The sequence below is a fragment of the Erinaceus europaeus genome, chromosome 7, assembly GCF_950295315.1.
Source record: "Erinaceus europaeus chromosome 7, mEriEur2.1, whole genome shotgun sequence".
NCBI lineage: Eukaryota > Metazoa > Chordata > Mammalia > Eulipotyphla > Erinaceidae > Erinaceus > Erinaceus europaeus.
The window spans coordinates 94,403,650-94,419,898 of record NC_080168.1 but is presented as its reverse complement, the minus strand read 5'-3'; positions in this window follow the sequence as shown (position 1 = coordinate 94,419,898).

Sequence of the window (16,249 nt, the reverse complement as noted above, 5' to 3'; positions counted from 1 at the left end):
CACTTCACCTCTGTTTTTGTTTGGAGGATGTATTGACTTACTGTTCTCACAATGATTAGACTGTGAGCTCCTAGAGGATTAGACTTTTCATATTTGCCTTTGCACCCCCAGTGCTTAGAGTGACACTACTCACATCCTACGTGTGCAGTGAACAGTGCCTGCTGTACAATGCTTGATTGCTGGCGTCCCCTCTGTGTCTTATGTGTGCTCTTCCCAGATAGAGCTCTGGAGACGGAATCTTATTTCCTTAAAACAAACATTGCTACAGTGTCCCATAAAACCCAACTCCTTCTCTTTACGCAGTTTACATCTTCCACTTCTCAACAGTCTTAAATTTGGGGGCTGAGACCAGGTGGTAGGCCACATTACCGCATCTGAGGACGTGAGCCTGAGCCTCAGGTTGCCACCTGCAAGGAGAAACTTTGTAAGAAGTGAAGTACTGGGGAGTCGGGCTGTAGCTCAGCAGGTTAAGTGCAGGTGGCACAAAGCACAAGGACCAGCATAAGGATCCCGGTTCGAGCCCTGGCTCCCCACCTGCAGGGGAGTTGCTTCACAGGCGGTGAAGCAGGTCTGCAGGTGTCTATCTTTCTCTCCCCCTCTGTCTTCCCCTCCTCTCTCCATTTCTCTCTGTCCTATCCAACAACGATGACATCAATAATTACAACAATAAAACAACAAGGGCAACAAAAGGGAATAAATAAATAAATATAAAATTAAATTAAAAAACATTTAAAAAACTTAAAAAAAAAGAAGTGAAGTACTGCAGGTGTCTCTCACTCCTTCTATCTCTTTGTGTTGTATTCTCTATCAAAAAAAATAAATAAATAGGGCAGGGGGTAGATAGCATAATGGTTTGTAAAGAGACACTCATGCCTGAGGCCCAAGTCCCAGGTTCAGTCCCCCACATCACCATAAACCAGAGCTGAGCAGTGCTCTGGTAAATAAATGAATAAATAAATACATAAATAAAGTGTCTGCCAAGCATGGCTGAGTGATGCGGGCACCAAAAACCATGGTGGCAAACAAGCAAATGAAAATATTGGAGTTGAACTTTGCTTTTCACACACACCACGCAAGTTTTAGAGCTAAGACAGAGAAGCAGAGCAAGTGTTGCTTTCTGGAGTGCACAGAACCTTCCAGGAGGCACTTTCCCAACCTTGGTCCAAGTCAGAGGTTGGAGAAAGAGGTGAGACAACTGCAGTCGGTCCATCTGCCCAGTGTGTAATAGTGAGAGAAAAGTCAGTTCTATTATTGAAAACCACCTAGGAGTTTTCATCTATTCTTCTTTCTTCTTCAAAATAACTATCAATCAAGTCTCACAGGCACCTCTTCCTACTACCCCCAACTCCTACCTCCATTCCCATCAATTCACCATGTTTTTGTGGTTCATGGTTTGATACAGGAGCATGGATCTCCAAGTGGCAGGGTGTGGTGTCAATTTCAGGTTGTTTTCCCCAGGTGACTGGGGCTGAATAGGGCCAGCTACAGTAAGAACTTATTTGGAGCAGGAAATATACTGACTCATAAGGTGTTATTTTTATATTCCTTGTTTTTCTGACTTTAACCATACCCCAGAAACATACTTGGATGGAAGCTTGAGCATGACGCAGAAGAACCCACAGAGTGTTCTGAACACTGAGATAATTTTGGCTCTCAGACCACTTGCTGATCGTGCTAAGAATCAAGGACACATTTTACTTAGCATCTGCTTTCCTTCTCAGTTTGAATGGAAAGCAAATCCCTCTTGCCTGTGGTCTGGGTACCAGGTTACTTGGCTCAGAAAGCTGGGAGAGTTTGTTGAGTGAAAGGGTGAGGGCATAAGTAAAACAGGCAAATTCATTTCATTGGGACCAGTTTCTAATTCCGGGGTGATTCTTGAATAAATATCCATAGAGGGGCAGAAGGGCAGGGAATGCCTGTTCCTCTTGCTCTCGTTCTGCCTTTCTCTCTAAGATACTGGTTACTGGTACCATAGGGAAAGGAATAAAGAATAGCATAAATTCACCTACGAGCTGCCTAAAATTCACAATTTTTCACTATCAAGATTACATTTCATCAATTCTTAGGTACACTTTTTTTTTTTTAACTAGCTCTACTGGCATGGTGTGTGTTTCACATTCATAATCTAGAATAGGCCAGACTTTAATTGTCGGTGATTTTTTTTTTTACTTCCTCAGTGATACACAGAATTAATGGTGTGTGTGTGTGACAATAAATGCTATGTTAAACTCAATGACATAAGATATCTAGCTTGGGTTTTTATCTGAGCCAGCAGCAATAAAGGGAGAACACAGTGGTCAGAGTCTCTAAGGGGTGTAGAGTTGAGACATTGCTCCATGAAGACCCCTCTGCATCACTTCCACTATCACTATTCAAATGTCATTCTGTGTGTCTACATGTGAGAGAGCTCACAGACAGAGGGGTCTTACCACAGCCAGGCAATGAGCTAAGCCCTTTATATAGCTATTCACACAGCTCAATAAAGTTGACATTTTCATCCTGTTTGAATCAAGACCCAGAAAGCAAGAGACTTTTTCTCTATTGAAGCAGAGAAGATGGAATAGAGACGTGTGTTATCTAAGAATAAAGCTGACAAGAAACTGTAAGGGTGAAAAAAGACTCTTGGGGTGGACAGGCAGTGGCGCAGCGGGCTAAGCACATGTGGTGCAAAATGCAAGGACCGGCGTAAGGATCCCAGTTTGAGCCCCTGGCTCCCCACCTGCAGGGGAGTCGCTTCACAGGTGGTGAAGCAGGTCTGCAGGTGTCTATCTTTCTCTCCCCCTCTCTCCATTTCTCTCTGTCCTATCCAACAACGAACAACATCAACAATAACAATAATAACCATAACAAGGCTACAACAACAAGGGCAACAAAGGGGGGGAAATGGCCTCCAGGAGCAGTGGATTCATGGTGCAGGCACTGAGCCCCAGCAATAACCCTGGAGGCAAAAAAAAAAAAAAAGACTCTTGGGGGAGGTGGCAGGGGGCAGGTGGTGGATTGAGGTACACTCAATCCAGATAAACTGGATTGAGTGCACATAATACTAAGTGCAAGGACCTGCCTAAGGATCTGGGTTTGAGTCCCTGGCTCTCCCCCACCCCTGCAGGGGGAAGCTTCACAAGCAATGATGCAGGTCTGCAAGTGTCTTATCTTTCTCTCTCCCTCTTTATCGCCCCCTCCCCTCTCAATTTCTCTCTGTCCTATCCAATAAAATGGAAAAAAAAATGCCCACCAGGAGCAGTGGATTCATAATGTTGGTACCGAGCCCCAGCAATAACCCTGGAGGAAAAAAAAAAACTCACAGGGTCAAAGAGGCAGCAGTTTTAGGAAGCAGCTTCTCCCCCCTGGGCAGGGGAACAAAGGGGAAGACTGGAATTTAAAAAAATTTACTAGGAATGTAGAGGAGCACACCCACACACAGGAACCACTCTGCTGCTGCTGGGATGCCTAAGAAGGTCCCACAGAAGCCCACTCTACAGATGGTTAAAGTAAAAGTCTACACACAGAGTTTAGCTGCTACTGCAGAGAAGATCAGCTGTTGCTCAGTGAAGGGCTGATGTGGAGATATGCTCTAAGAACAGGGAGCAGAGGGGAGGAGCAGGCCCTTCCAGCCTCCTCCCAGCATCCCATGGGCTCTGCAGGGCCAGAAAGCCAGTTGGCAAAGTGAAACTATGGTCTCAGGATCACAGCCCCAAGATCACAAAGCAGCACATGGAAGGGTGGTTTGCATATAAGAGACACCACTAAATGTCTGGAATACAGCCTGATTTTTACAGATGAGGAAACACAAGACACAAAATTAATAATAAAAGGCATTGACTGGGAGTCAGGCAGTAGCGCAGCGGGTTAAGTGCATGTGGCACAAAGCACAGGGACTGGCATAAGGATCCCGGTTCGAACCCCCGGCTCCCCACCTGCAGGGGAAATTGCTTCACAAGTGGTAAAGCAGGTCTACAGCTGTCTATCTTTCTCTCCCCCTCTGTCTTCCCCTCCTCTCTCCATTTCTTTCTGTCCTATCCAACAATGACAACATCAATAATCACAACAATAATAACTACCACAATAAAAAACAAGAGAAGCAAAAGACAATAAATAAATAAATATTTTTTAAAATAAAAAAAAAAAGGCATTGACTACATTACCCTCCAACCACCCAAGTTCTGAAGAAACAAAGTTGATGTGGACTCTCATCTGCCTGGTTCCATCTTCTGTATGTTTAACAATCACACAGACTCCTATCTCATGGGTCTTGCTTTTCCCTTTATTTGATGGACAGCTATTTTTTTCAAAAGATTTGCTTATTTCCACCAGAGAGCATCAAAGTGGGTGAAGGGAATCAGAGAACTACTTTGTTCTGGCATATGTGGTACTGGGAATTGAAACTGGGACCTTGTACATGCAAACTGTGTGTTTTAATGTTAAGCTAGCTCCCCCAGCCCAAACAGCTATTTCATGAGTGTCTGCATTAGGCACTACTCTTGGCTTTCACGAAAATAGCAGCCAAGAAAACCAGTGCACTACATGCCCCTTGGAAATGAACAATGCTAGTTCTGTCTATTCCTGTGGACAGTGTTTTGTTTTTTCTGTATCCTTCCCTGAAGCTCTCTCCTGTCATCAGGGTGTCTAGTTTGCAAGTGCGTAGTTCTTCTAAATTATTTAATGTATGTGGGCCAGGCAGTGGTGCACCCCATTAAGCACATGTAATCACCTTGCATGAGGATATGTGTTCCAGCCCCCACTACCCACCTGCAGGGGGAAAGCTTCACAAGTAGTGAAGTTGGTCTTCAGGTATCCCTCTGTCTCTCTTCCTCTCTATTTTGTCTTCCCTCTCAATTTCTCTCTGTCCTTTCAAATAAAAATAAAATAGAAAGGAAAAAAAAAAGAAGTGAAAAAAATGGCCACCAGGAGCCATGGTTTCGTGGTGTTGGCACCAAGCCTTAGCCATAGCCCTGGTGGCAATAAAAAAGTAAATAAGTAAAAGAATTGTAAACAAATTATTTAATATCTGCCTTTATCTTCTGAATAAATTTTTATATATCTTTTCATCTATCGTGGTCCTTTTCTCTTCTTGAATTACATCTTTTTTCTTCTTTGTATTTTTCTTAATATTAATTGCCAAAAGATAGGCACAAGCGTAAGTTCTATTCAAGGCAGTTTTTTATATATAAGCTTCACAAATATTTTTTTCTACCATTATGTAAATGAATGAGTAAAACAGTTTCTATATAGTTCTCTGACTCAAAGACACAGACAAAGGCATCAAACTCAGTGAGTTTTGTGTATCAGCCCTCATTTTCTTATGTAACTACATTCTCCAAGGGAATCAGTTATTGACAGACAAAGCAACAGATCCAAAGCATATTTCAAACAGTTTCTATAAGTAGACTTGCCAGCATGCCAGTGATGGTCAGCAAATTCCAGTGTAGGTAAAACTTCAGAATAAATTGGCCTTGCATTGAAAAAATAATAATAAGACTGACCATGTGTGTGTGGTGGTTCAAGTTGGAGAAATATATTACCTTGGATTTGAACTGCAGGTCTCCTATCCCCAGCTGAGTAACATAAAGTGTTGAAGAAGTTTCCTGATCCCAAACATCTTGATATTTGTTGTTAGAAATTCTTCTCTTTTTTAATTTTTTTTAATATTTACTTATTTCCTTTTGTTCTTTTGTTGTTGTTGTAGTTATTGATGTCATGATTGTTGGATAGGACAGAGAGAAATGGAGAAAGGAGGGAGAGACAGCGAGGGGGAGAGAAAGACAGACACCTGTAGACCTGCTTCACCAACTGTGAAATGAGCCCCCTTCAGATGGGAGCCAGGGGCTCGAACCAGGATCCATAAGCCAGTCCTTGCGCTGGCTGTGCGCTTAACCTTGCTGCTCTACTGCCGACTACCGTTGTTAGAAATTCTATAGATTTTTACCTAAAGCCTCCATATTTACGAAACATGTCCAGTTGGCTATCAGGTGTATTACTTTGTCTAAAAATATCAGGAGGCCTACCCAATAAGAAAGGCTTCAGGGGGAGTTGGGCGGTAGCGCAGCGGGTTAAGCGCATGTGGCAAAACACAAGGACAGTCCTGGTTCGAGACCCGGCTCCCCACCTGCCGGGGAGTCCCTTTACAGGTGGTGAAGCAGGTCTGCACGTGTATGTCTTTCTCTTCCCCTCTCTGTCTTCCCCTCCTCTCTCCATTTCTCTCTGTCCTATACAACAATGATGACATCAATAACAACAACAATAATAACTACAACAATAATAAAAAACAAGGGCAACAAAAAGGAAAATACATATATATAAGAAAGGCTTCAGGCACTCTTTTTAATCACAGATCCCTCTTGCCCTAAGGTTGAGGAAGAAAAGTGTCAAAAGAATTAACTGTCAGTCCACAGGCCTAAAGATAATGCAAAAATATAATTATCTGTAACTCTGATGTTTGGCTCCTTCCCTGGAGGGTTTGGTGTTTGTGGTAGAGTGACCTGAGAATAAACAAATATTTCTCAGGGCATCAAAGAATTGTACTTGACTAATGACATTCAGCTAAATACTATGGTAATTAAGGTTTAACATATTGTTGATGTCTCCCCCACTTTGATGCACTTGTTCCTGAAGTGTGTTTACCTATAACCATCTATTCCTTTTGATGTGATTTTACCAATAAAAACTCTGTCCTTGATCTGATCAGTGGCACACCTGATACTCTTCCATCTTGGGGTGTCTGGGTGTGTCTCCTCCAGACTGCTTCAGATTAATTATATGGTGACTGAAGTTATTTTCTCTCAATCTTAAGAGCACTGGATCTCAGGGTCCTGACATCTGACTAAGGTTCCCCACCCTGCATATTAGCCATAATGAGGGGTGTTCCTCAGCCTCTCTAAGCTTCTATTGTTCTCATCTGAAATTGGAGATGAAAGTATTGACACCTACCTCATTGGATTTGGGGAAGGGCTGCATGAATTAACACATAAGGACCATTATGAGAGAGAGTTGCGCTTGTAGCAGCTATGTTTAGTTTTCCTGGCAGAATATGAAGTGGCACTTGACAGAGCCTGATTAGAGGGTCTGGTAGGTTCCTTCAGTTGAACATCATGGCCCCAATAAGGGTTATGAGCTCTCTACTTTGTGCCTCAACTCATATACATACTGAGGAAATGCATAATAACAAAGTGCTACTAACTTTATCCATTCATTCTGGTTGTGACAGAAACCAACTTAACTCAGCCTACCCAAAAAGGGTTCCATACGTGGGATATAGAACAGGCAGCCCTGATAGGTCCCAGGCCTCCTTCACTGAGTAGGATTGTTAAGGTAAAAAATGACAGGAAGTACCTGGGGGAAGACAGACAATGCTGCACTATACCAGAACACATGTTCCCCTGTGCCTGAGGGAAGAAAACTATTGCACAGGAAATGGAATTGGTAGCAGGTGTGGGTGTGGCTTAGAAAGGAGGTGAAGGTGGGGCTTGGATGTTTATAAGCTAGACCTATGGGTTTGGTGCAACTTTCTCTCTACCTGGGTTAGCCTGCCATCATGTAAGTAAAAGCTCTCAGGCTCGCTCTCTTTCTCCGTTTCTCTTTTGGCCCACATGTACTCCAACATGTGGGTGTTTTCAGTTTTCCTAAGTAAAGTTTCAAATTCCAAAAAGCATGCTCTCTCTTTAGTTCTTTATTGAGTTTATATGTGACAACCTTTACTCCTAATAAACTCAGCCCATATTCCCCCCAATACAGGACCCATCAAAATGCTGGCCCTGAGTTAGTCTTCACCTTGGTTTTGTCATTGACTTCATTCCTTCCTACTGTAGTCAAACATTCTTCAAGTGGTGACCATGATGACCCCTGTCATCCCATGTTCTCATCTTCCCAGTTACCCTACAGAGTCACTTGCAAGACACTCTTCTGATGAAGAGTCTGCTGTTTCTCAAGCTGGGGTCTGTCACGGGGAATCCCTGGCCTTACAGATAATTCTCTATGCTTGGGGTTTGGGGCAGTGTTGGTTCCTTCTATTTATATGGGTTGTTAATCCCTGGCATAGATAACAGACCTCTTGTTCCTTTCACCTTTTCTTGCAAGAGTGCTAGAATGCCATCTGGTAAACAAGACTCTTGGTGGCTGGCTATGATAACCCAGTTTTCCCAAGTTTGGTCAATGGATTTGTATTAGGGGGAATATGGGCTAAAGTTTGTTCCCCACATGTTTAAAGGTTGTCACACATAAACTTAACAAAGAATTGAAGAGAAAGCATGATTTTCTGGAATTTTAAACTTTATTCAGAAAAACTGAGAACACCCACATGTTAAACTATGCGTGGGTCAAGAGAAAGAAAGAGAGGCAGAAAGAAAGAAAGAAAGAAAGAAGAGAAAGAAAGAATGGAAGAAAGAAAGAAAGAAAGAACGAAAAGAAAAGAAAAGAAAAGAATGGAAGAAAGGAAGACCTGAGAGCCCTTACTCTCATGATGGCAAGCCCACCAGGCAGAGAGACAGAGAAAGAAAGAAAGAAAGAAAGAAAGAAAGAGAGAGAAGGAAAGAAAGAAAGGAGAGAGGGAGAGAGAGAGAGAGCCACACCCATAGGTCTAGTTTATAAAAAACACCCAAGTCCCACCTTCACCTCCTTTCTAAGCCACACCCACACCTGTTACCACTCCGATTTCCTGTGCAACAGTTTCCTTCCCCCAGACACACCTGTGTGCCTGGGAACATGTGTTCTGGCATGGTGCAGCAGTGTCTGTTTCACTAGCTACTTCTTGTCATTTGTGACCTCAAAAGATTCTCACTCGAGGTCTTAACACCACCCACCCACATGGCACCAACACTGCACCTACAAAAAGGCCCAGTACATTTTGAAGAGGGTTCCAGATGGCAGCACCAAGCAGGAAAGCAGCACAGGGAGGTGACTAGGCACCACAGAATCTTCTGCCAATTCAAATTTTAGCATCATCAATCATAATTCCATTTCTGCCCATCCCTTCCTTCTCATATCTCTTAACTGCCATTCTGCTTTTTCTACAAATTATTTTCCAATTAAGACAATGCTGAACCTCTGGTGAACTTTTTTTTTTTTCAAATCTCTTCTAATCTCAGTTAAGCCATGTGAAAAAAAGTATTAAGTGCTTTAAATCTAAAACTATAGAGAGCTTTGTGTTTAAGTAGTGTCAGTTCTTTGTTTTATTTTGTTTTGTTTTCAATTTTTTTAAGGGGCTAGGATAAGAACGTAAGTATTAAGTCACACATTTCGTTGTTCCTGACAACACCCAAAAAGGCCAACGAACAGACCACTACTACTATTAATAAAGGGTTCAAGTCTAAGAGACTTTGGGGGCATCACCCCTGGAAGAAGGAGAATTTACTGTCCTCTGTTCTCTCCTGAGTCTTCATTGATGGAGTCTAATTCCAAGGCCTCTCAACTATAGCTCACAGGCTCTGGCAAAGGAGAGAAGGTAGGATTGCCAAAAAGGATGAAGCTGGATTCCTCAGGGTGGGGCCAAGCACAGAGAAACTGCATGAAACCAGGAGCTTGTTAACAGCCCCCTCTGGGATTTCCCTGGTATGTCTCTGAGAGTAGAGGGGAGTCTGGGAAGCAGCAGGGGTGCCTGGCCCAGAGATTTAGGAGGCTGGAGACACTGGGTGACTGAAGCAGAAGCTCTGTGTCAGGCCTGTGGCCAGAGCACCACTAGAAACTGGGTGGCTAGAAGAGCTGTTCCTGAGTTCAGAGCTGTCAGACCTGGCCCAGTACCTCAGTTGTACTGCAAGGAGACTGAGCCTTTTGGATGGTTAGCTCCTGGCCCAGTAGTGGTGTTTCTGTGTCTGTCACAGCAGTGATTTCCTATAAAGGAAGAGACTGACAAAGGCCACTTGTGCCCTTCAGGAGGCTGGGAGCTAAGAGAACTGAGGAAGAGAAAGCCCCATTTTCTGATGAGAGATGGTTGGGGGTGGATGGTGGTGGGGTATGTGCTGGAAGAGAAAGAGATGCCAGTCTCTGACTTCAGTTCTCAGGGAGGTTGCAGAGGTGTCTGTGGAAAGTCATGTTTTGGTTCTGACAATTCTTGGTCCAGGGCCATAAAAATTCACTTTAATGGAATATTTTTGGAAGGGAGGTATCCAAAAATGTTCTCATTCATCTGTTTTAAAATTAAAAGCAGGGTCCATATGAATGTTCAGTTAAAACAACAATTAATAAAGAACACAAACAATTTCCCATCTATTAAATACTAGGCAGTGGTGGCAAGCCACAACCCTCACTTTTTTTTTTAAAACATTTTTTTTTTCAGAGCACTGCTCACCTTTGGTTTATAGTGGTGCAGGGGCGTGGTGCAGGGGCTTGAACCTGGGGCCTTAGAGCCTCAGGCATGAGAGTCTGTTTACATAGCCAGTATGCTATCTACCCCTACCCCTTTCTTTTAACTTTCAGAAGTACTATACACTTTCAAACCAGAGTATATGGAGCAGCCTTTCAGTGAATCCGCGCCACCTGTATAGACAGCCCTCACTAACTGAGATATCATTTCTCTCATTCTCTTGCCCTTGTCTCTTTTCTCACTGACTGGTCCCATGAGTGTTCTCCTCTAGAAGTTGAATGTGTTCTCCTTTCTTACGTTGTTCAGTTTTTTGGACCTTACTACACAGGCAAGGAACTGGGTGAGGTTATTAAAAATCTGAGATAAAGTAATATTGAGTCCCAGTGGAATCCACACAGCACCATATGCAAGGATCGAGGTTTAAATCCCTGGTTCCAGCCTGCAGGGGGAAGCTTCATGCGTGGTGGAACAGTGCTGCAAGTGTCTCCTTCTCACTGTCTCCCTTTTCCCTACCTTGCTCTATCACTCTCTACCCAAAAAAGAAAGAAAGAAAGAAAGAAAGAAAGAAAGAAAGAAAGAAAGAAAAGAGAGAGAGAGAAAAAGAAAGAAAAGGAAGGAAGGAAAGAAGGAAGGAAGGAAGGAAAGAAGGAAGGAAGGAAGGAAGGAAGGAAGGAAGGAAGGAAGGAAGGAAGGAAGGAAGGGGGGAGTCAGGTGGTAGCCCAGCAGGTTAAGCGCAGGTGGCGCAAAGCACAAGTACCAGCTCAAGGATCCCAGTTCGAGCCCCTGGCTCCCCACCTGCAGGGGAGTAACTTCACAAGTATTGAAGCAGGTGTCTATCTTTCTCTCCTCCTCTCTGTCTTCCCCTCCTCTGTGCATTTCTCTCTGTCCTATCCAACAATGATGACATCAATAACAGCAACAATAATAGCTACAACAATAAAAAACAAAGGCAACAAAAGGGAATAAATAAATAAATATTTAAAGAAAGAAAGAATGAAAGAAGACACCAGGAATTATAGAGTTGTGAAGGCACTGAGTCCCAGTAATAACCCTGTTAGTTAACATAACCATACAGGGTCAGTGGTCCAGGAGGTGGCTTCAGTGGATAAAGCGTTGGATTCTCAACTATTAGGTCCTGAGTTCAGTTCCTGGCAACACATGTACCAGAGTGATTGTCTGGTTCTTTTTCATAAATAAATAAATAAATAAATTCTTGGGTAGTAGGTAGATAGCGTAATGGTTATGCAAATAGACTCTCATGCCTGGGGCTCCGAAGTCCCAGGTTCAATCCCTCACACCACTGTCAACCAGAGCTTAGCAGTGCTCTGGTAAAATAAACAAACAAACATACAGGGTCAGCAGTATAACTCAATGGTAGAGTGCATGCTTCATATATGTGAGGCTCTGGATTCCATCCCTGGTACCCTCCAAAAATAAAAACTTAAACAATTACCAAAGGGACCAGATGACAAAGCACCTGGTGACAATGCACATGTTACAATGCGCAAGGACCTGGGTTCAAGCCCCTGGTCCCCACCTATGGGGGAAACTTTAAGAGTGATGAAGCAGTGCTACAGGTTTCTCTCTGTCTCTCTTCATCCCTATCTCCCTTTTCCCTCTCAATTTCCAACTGTCTTTATCCAATAAATAAATAAAAGATAATGCAAAAATTTTATTTAATTAATTAATTTATTTATTTACTTCCCTAGTTAGCACAAACTAAATGATTGAGTCAATAAGAAAATTTTGGCTAATCTCAATAGGTTGCACTGTCTGGGCATAAGTGTTAGTTACAGATTAGGCCTTGGATTTGATCCTCTGCACCAAAGCAAACAAGCAAACAAAGGTCAAGTGTTAATTATTGTTCCCAAGATGTCGGTCTTGAATGACATATTACAGAGTTACTTGGAGGAACTTGATAAAATGTAGATTCTGTGGTCTCAACCTAGACTCCCTGATTTAGAAATTTAGGGATGGACCAAAGAACTGAAATTTCTAGTAAGTTCCCTAGGATTTTTTTTTTTTTTTCTGGTATGTTAAAGCATGAGAATGTCTGTTTTAGAGAAAGTAAGCTAGGAGAAAAACAAGAGGAAACTGGTCGTGCTGTTAACAGAAGATACATCTTGGTGACTTTTTTTTTTTTTAAAGTTGGTATTTTTTGGGGTTTTTTTTTTTTTTGCCCTCTTTTTTTTTTTTTTACCATGTCTTTTTTTTTTTAAATAATTTATTTCATTATTGGGGAATTAATGCTTTACATTCAACAGTAAATACAATAGTTTGTACATGCATAACATTCCCCAGATTCCCATTTAACAATACAACCCCCACTATGTCATTCATCATCTTTCATGAACCTGTATTCTCCCCACCCACCCACCCACCCCAGAGTCTTTTACTTTGGTGTAATACTCCAATTCCATTTCAGGTTCGACTTGTGTTTTCTTTTCTAATCTTGTTTTTCAACTTCGGCCTGAGAGTGAGGTCATCCCATATTCATCCTTCAGTTTCTGACTTATTTCACTCAACATGATTTTTTCAAGGTCCATCCAAGATCGGCTGAAAACAGTGAAGTCACCTTTTTTTACAGCTGAGTAGTATTCCATCGTGTGTATATACCACAACTTGCTCAGCCACTCATCTGTTGTTGGACACCTGGGTTGCTTCCAGGTTTTGGCTATTACAAATTGTGCTGCCAAGAACATATGTGTACACAGATCTTTTTGGATGGATGTGTTGGGTTCCTTAGGATATATCCCCAGGAGGGGAATTGCAGGGTCATAGGGTAGGTCCATGTCTAGCCTTCTGAGAGTTCTCCAGACTGTTCTCCACAGAGGTTGGACCAATTGACATTCCCACCAGCAGTGCAGGAGGGTTCCTTTGACCCCACACCCTCTCCAACATTTGCTGCTGTTACCTTTTCTGATGTATGACATTCTCACAGGAGTGAAGTGATATCTCATTGTTGTCTTGATTTGCATTTCTCTGACGATCAGAGACTTGGAGCATTTTTTCATGTGTTTCTCTGCCTTTTGGATCTCTTCTGTGGTGAATATTCTGTCCATGTCCTCCCCCCATTTTTGGATGGGGTTATTTGTTGTCTTGTTGTTTAGTCTGGCAAGCTCTTTATATATGTTGGTTATTAAACTCTTATCTGATGTATGGCATGTAAAGATCTTCTCCCATTCTGTGAGGGGTCTCTTGGTTTGGGTAGTGGTTTCTTTTGCTGTGAAGAAGCTTTATAATTTGATGTAGTCCCATAGGTTTATACTTGCCTTAGTCTTCCTTGTAATTGGATTCGTTTCATTGAAAATGTCTTTAAAATTTATGCAGAAAAAAGTTCTGCCAATATTTTCCTCTAAGTATATGATAGTTTCTGGTCTAACATCCAAGTCCTTGATCCACTTGGAATTTACTTTTGTATTTGGTGAAATACAGTGATTCAGTTTCATTCTTCTGCATGTTTCAACCCATTGTTTCCAACACCATTTGTTGAAGAGACTCTGCTTTCCCCATGTAATAGTCTGGGCCCCTTTGTCAAAGATTAGATGTCCATACGTGTGGGGCCTCATTTCTGGGCTCTCAATTCTATTCCACTGGTCAGTGTGTCTGTTCATGTTCCAGTACCAAGCAGTTTTGATGACAATGGCCCTATAATACAGTTTGAGATCTGGCAGTGTGATGCCTCCGGTTCTGTTCTTTTTTCTCAAGATTGTTTTGGCAATTCTAGGTCTTTTCTGGTTCCAGAAATAGAAATAGAAAAAATGTACATTTGTAGCATTTTTTCTATTCTCCTAAAAAATGTGCTTGGGATCTTGATGGGAATAGCATTAAATTTGTAGATGGCTCTGGGCAATATATTCATTTTGATGATGTTAATTCTTCCAACCCATGAACATGGAATATCTTTCCACTTCTTTGTGTCTTTTTCAGTTTCTTTGAGTAGTGACTCATAATTTTCAGTATACAAGTCTTTCACTTCTTTGGTTAGGTTTACTCCTAGATATTTTATTGTTTTTGTTGCTATAGAAAAAGGAACTGATTTCTGGATTTCAATTTCTTCTAACTTAGTGTTTGCATAGAGGAATGCCACTGACTTTTGAATGTTAATTTTATAGCCTGACACCTTACTGTATTGCCTGATGATTTCCAAAAGCTTCTTGCTGGATTCCTTAGGGTTTTCAATGTATACTATCATGTCAACTGCAAATAAGGAGAGTTTGACTTCTTCTCTTCCAATCTGTATGCCTTTAATTCCTTGCTCCTGCCTGATTGCTATGGCAAGAATTTCCAACACTATGTTGAATAGTAATGGTGATAGTGGGCAGCCCTGTCTAGTACCTGATCTGAGGGGAAATGCTTCCAGTTTTTCACCATTGAGTATGATGTTGGCTGTAGGTTTGCTATATATAGACTCCACTATCTTCAGGAATTTTCCATCTATTCCCATTTTTTGTAGTGTTTTGATCATAAAGGGATGTTGTATTTTGTCAAAGGCTTTCTCTGCATCTATTGATATGACCATGTGGTTTTTGGTCTTGCTTTTGTTGATGTGGTGGATCACATTGATTGATTTACGTATATTAAACCAACCTTTCATGCCTGGGATAAACCCCACTTGGTCATGATGAACAATCTTTTTGATATACTGCTGTATCCGGTTGGCTAGAATTTTGTTCAATATTTTCGCATCTATGTTCATCAGAGATATTGGTCTGTAGTTTTCTTTTTTGGTTGTGTCCCTGTCTGCTTTTGGTATCAGGGTGATGTTGGCTTCATAGAAGCTGGCAGGGAGTATTCCAGTGTCTTCAATCTTCTGGAAGACTTTTAAAAGTAGAGGTATTAGTTCTTCTTTGAAAGTTTTGTAGAATTCATTTGTAAAACCATCTGGTCCAGGACTTTTATTTTTGGGAAGATTTTTGATAACTGTTTCAATTTCATTAGCTGTGATGGGCCTGTTCATGTTGTCCACTTCCTCTTTACTTAGTTTTGGAAGTTGGTAGGTATCTAGGAAATCATTCATTTCTTCCAGGTTCTCTAGCTTGGTGGCATATAGTTGTTCATAGAAGCCTCGCATGATATGTTGAATTTCTGCAGTGTCTGTTGTGATATCTCCTCTTTCATTTACTATCCGATTTATTTGGGTCTTCTCCCTTTTTTGTTTTGTGAGTCTGGCTAAAGGTTTGTCGATTTTGTTTACTCTTTCGATGAAACCACATTTACTTTCATTGATCTTTTGTATGGTTTTCCTATTCTCAATGTTATTTATTTCTGCCCTAACTTCAGTGATTTCTGTCCTTTTTTTTTGCTTTAGGATTCCTTTGCTGTTCTTCTTCTAGGTCTTTAAGATGTGCAATCAGGCTGTTTATTTGTGCCTTTTCTTGTTTCCTAATGTGTGCTTGTATTGCTATGAACTTCCCTCTTAGGACTGCTTTAGCTGTGTCCCAAATATTTTGATAGCTTTTGTCTTCATTTTCATTGAACTCTCAAAACATTTTGATTTCTTCCTTGATTTCCTCTTTGACCCAGAAGTTGTTAAGAAGTGTACTGTTGAGCTTCCACATTTTGTGACTGTTACTAATCTTTTGTTGATTGTTAAGTGTTAGTTTAATTCCACTGTGGTCTGAGAAGATGCTTGGGATGACTTCAGTGCTCTTGAATTGGCTGATGCTGTCTTTGTGGCCTAACATATGGTTTATCCTTGAGAATGATCCATGTGGATTTGAGTAAAATGTGTATTCCAGTTTCTTGGGATGAATGACTCTGAAAATGTCCAATAGTTCTAGTTTATCTATCTCTTCATTTAGCTCCCTTATGTCTTTACTGATTTTCTTCCTGGAAGATCGGTCAAGTTGAGATAGTGGGGTGTTGAAGTCCCCTACTATGATTGTGTTACTGTTAATATATTGCTGTAGCTCTTTCAGTAGATGTTTGATGTATTTAGATGGCTTCTCATTGGGT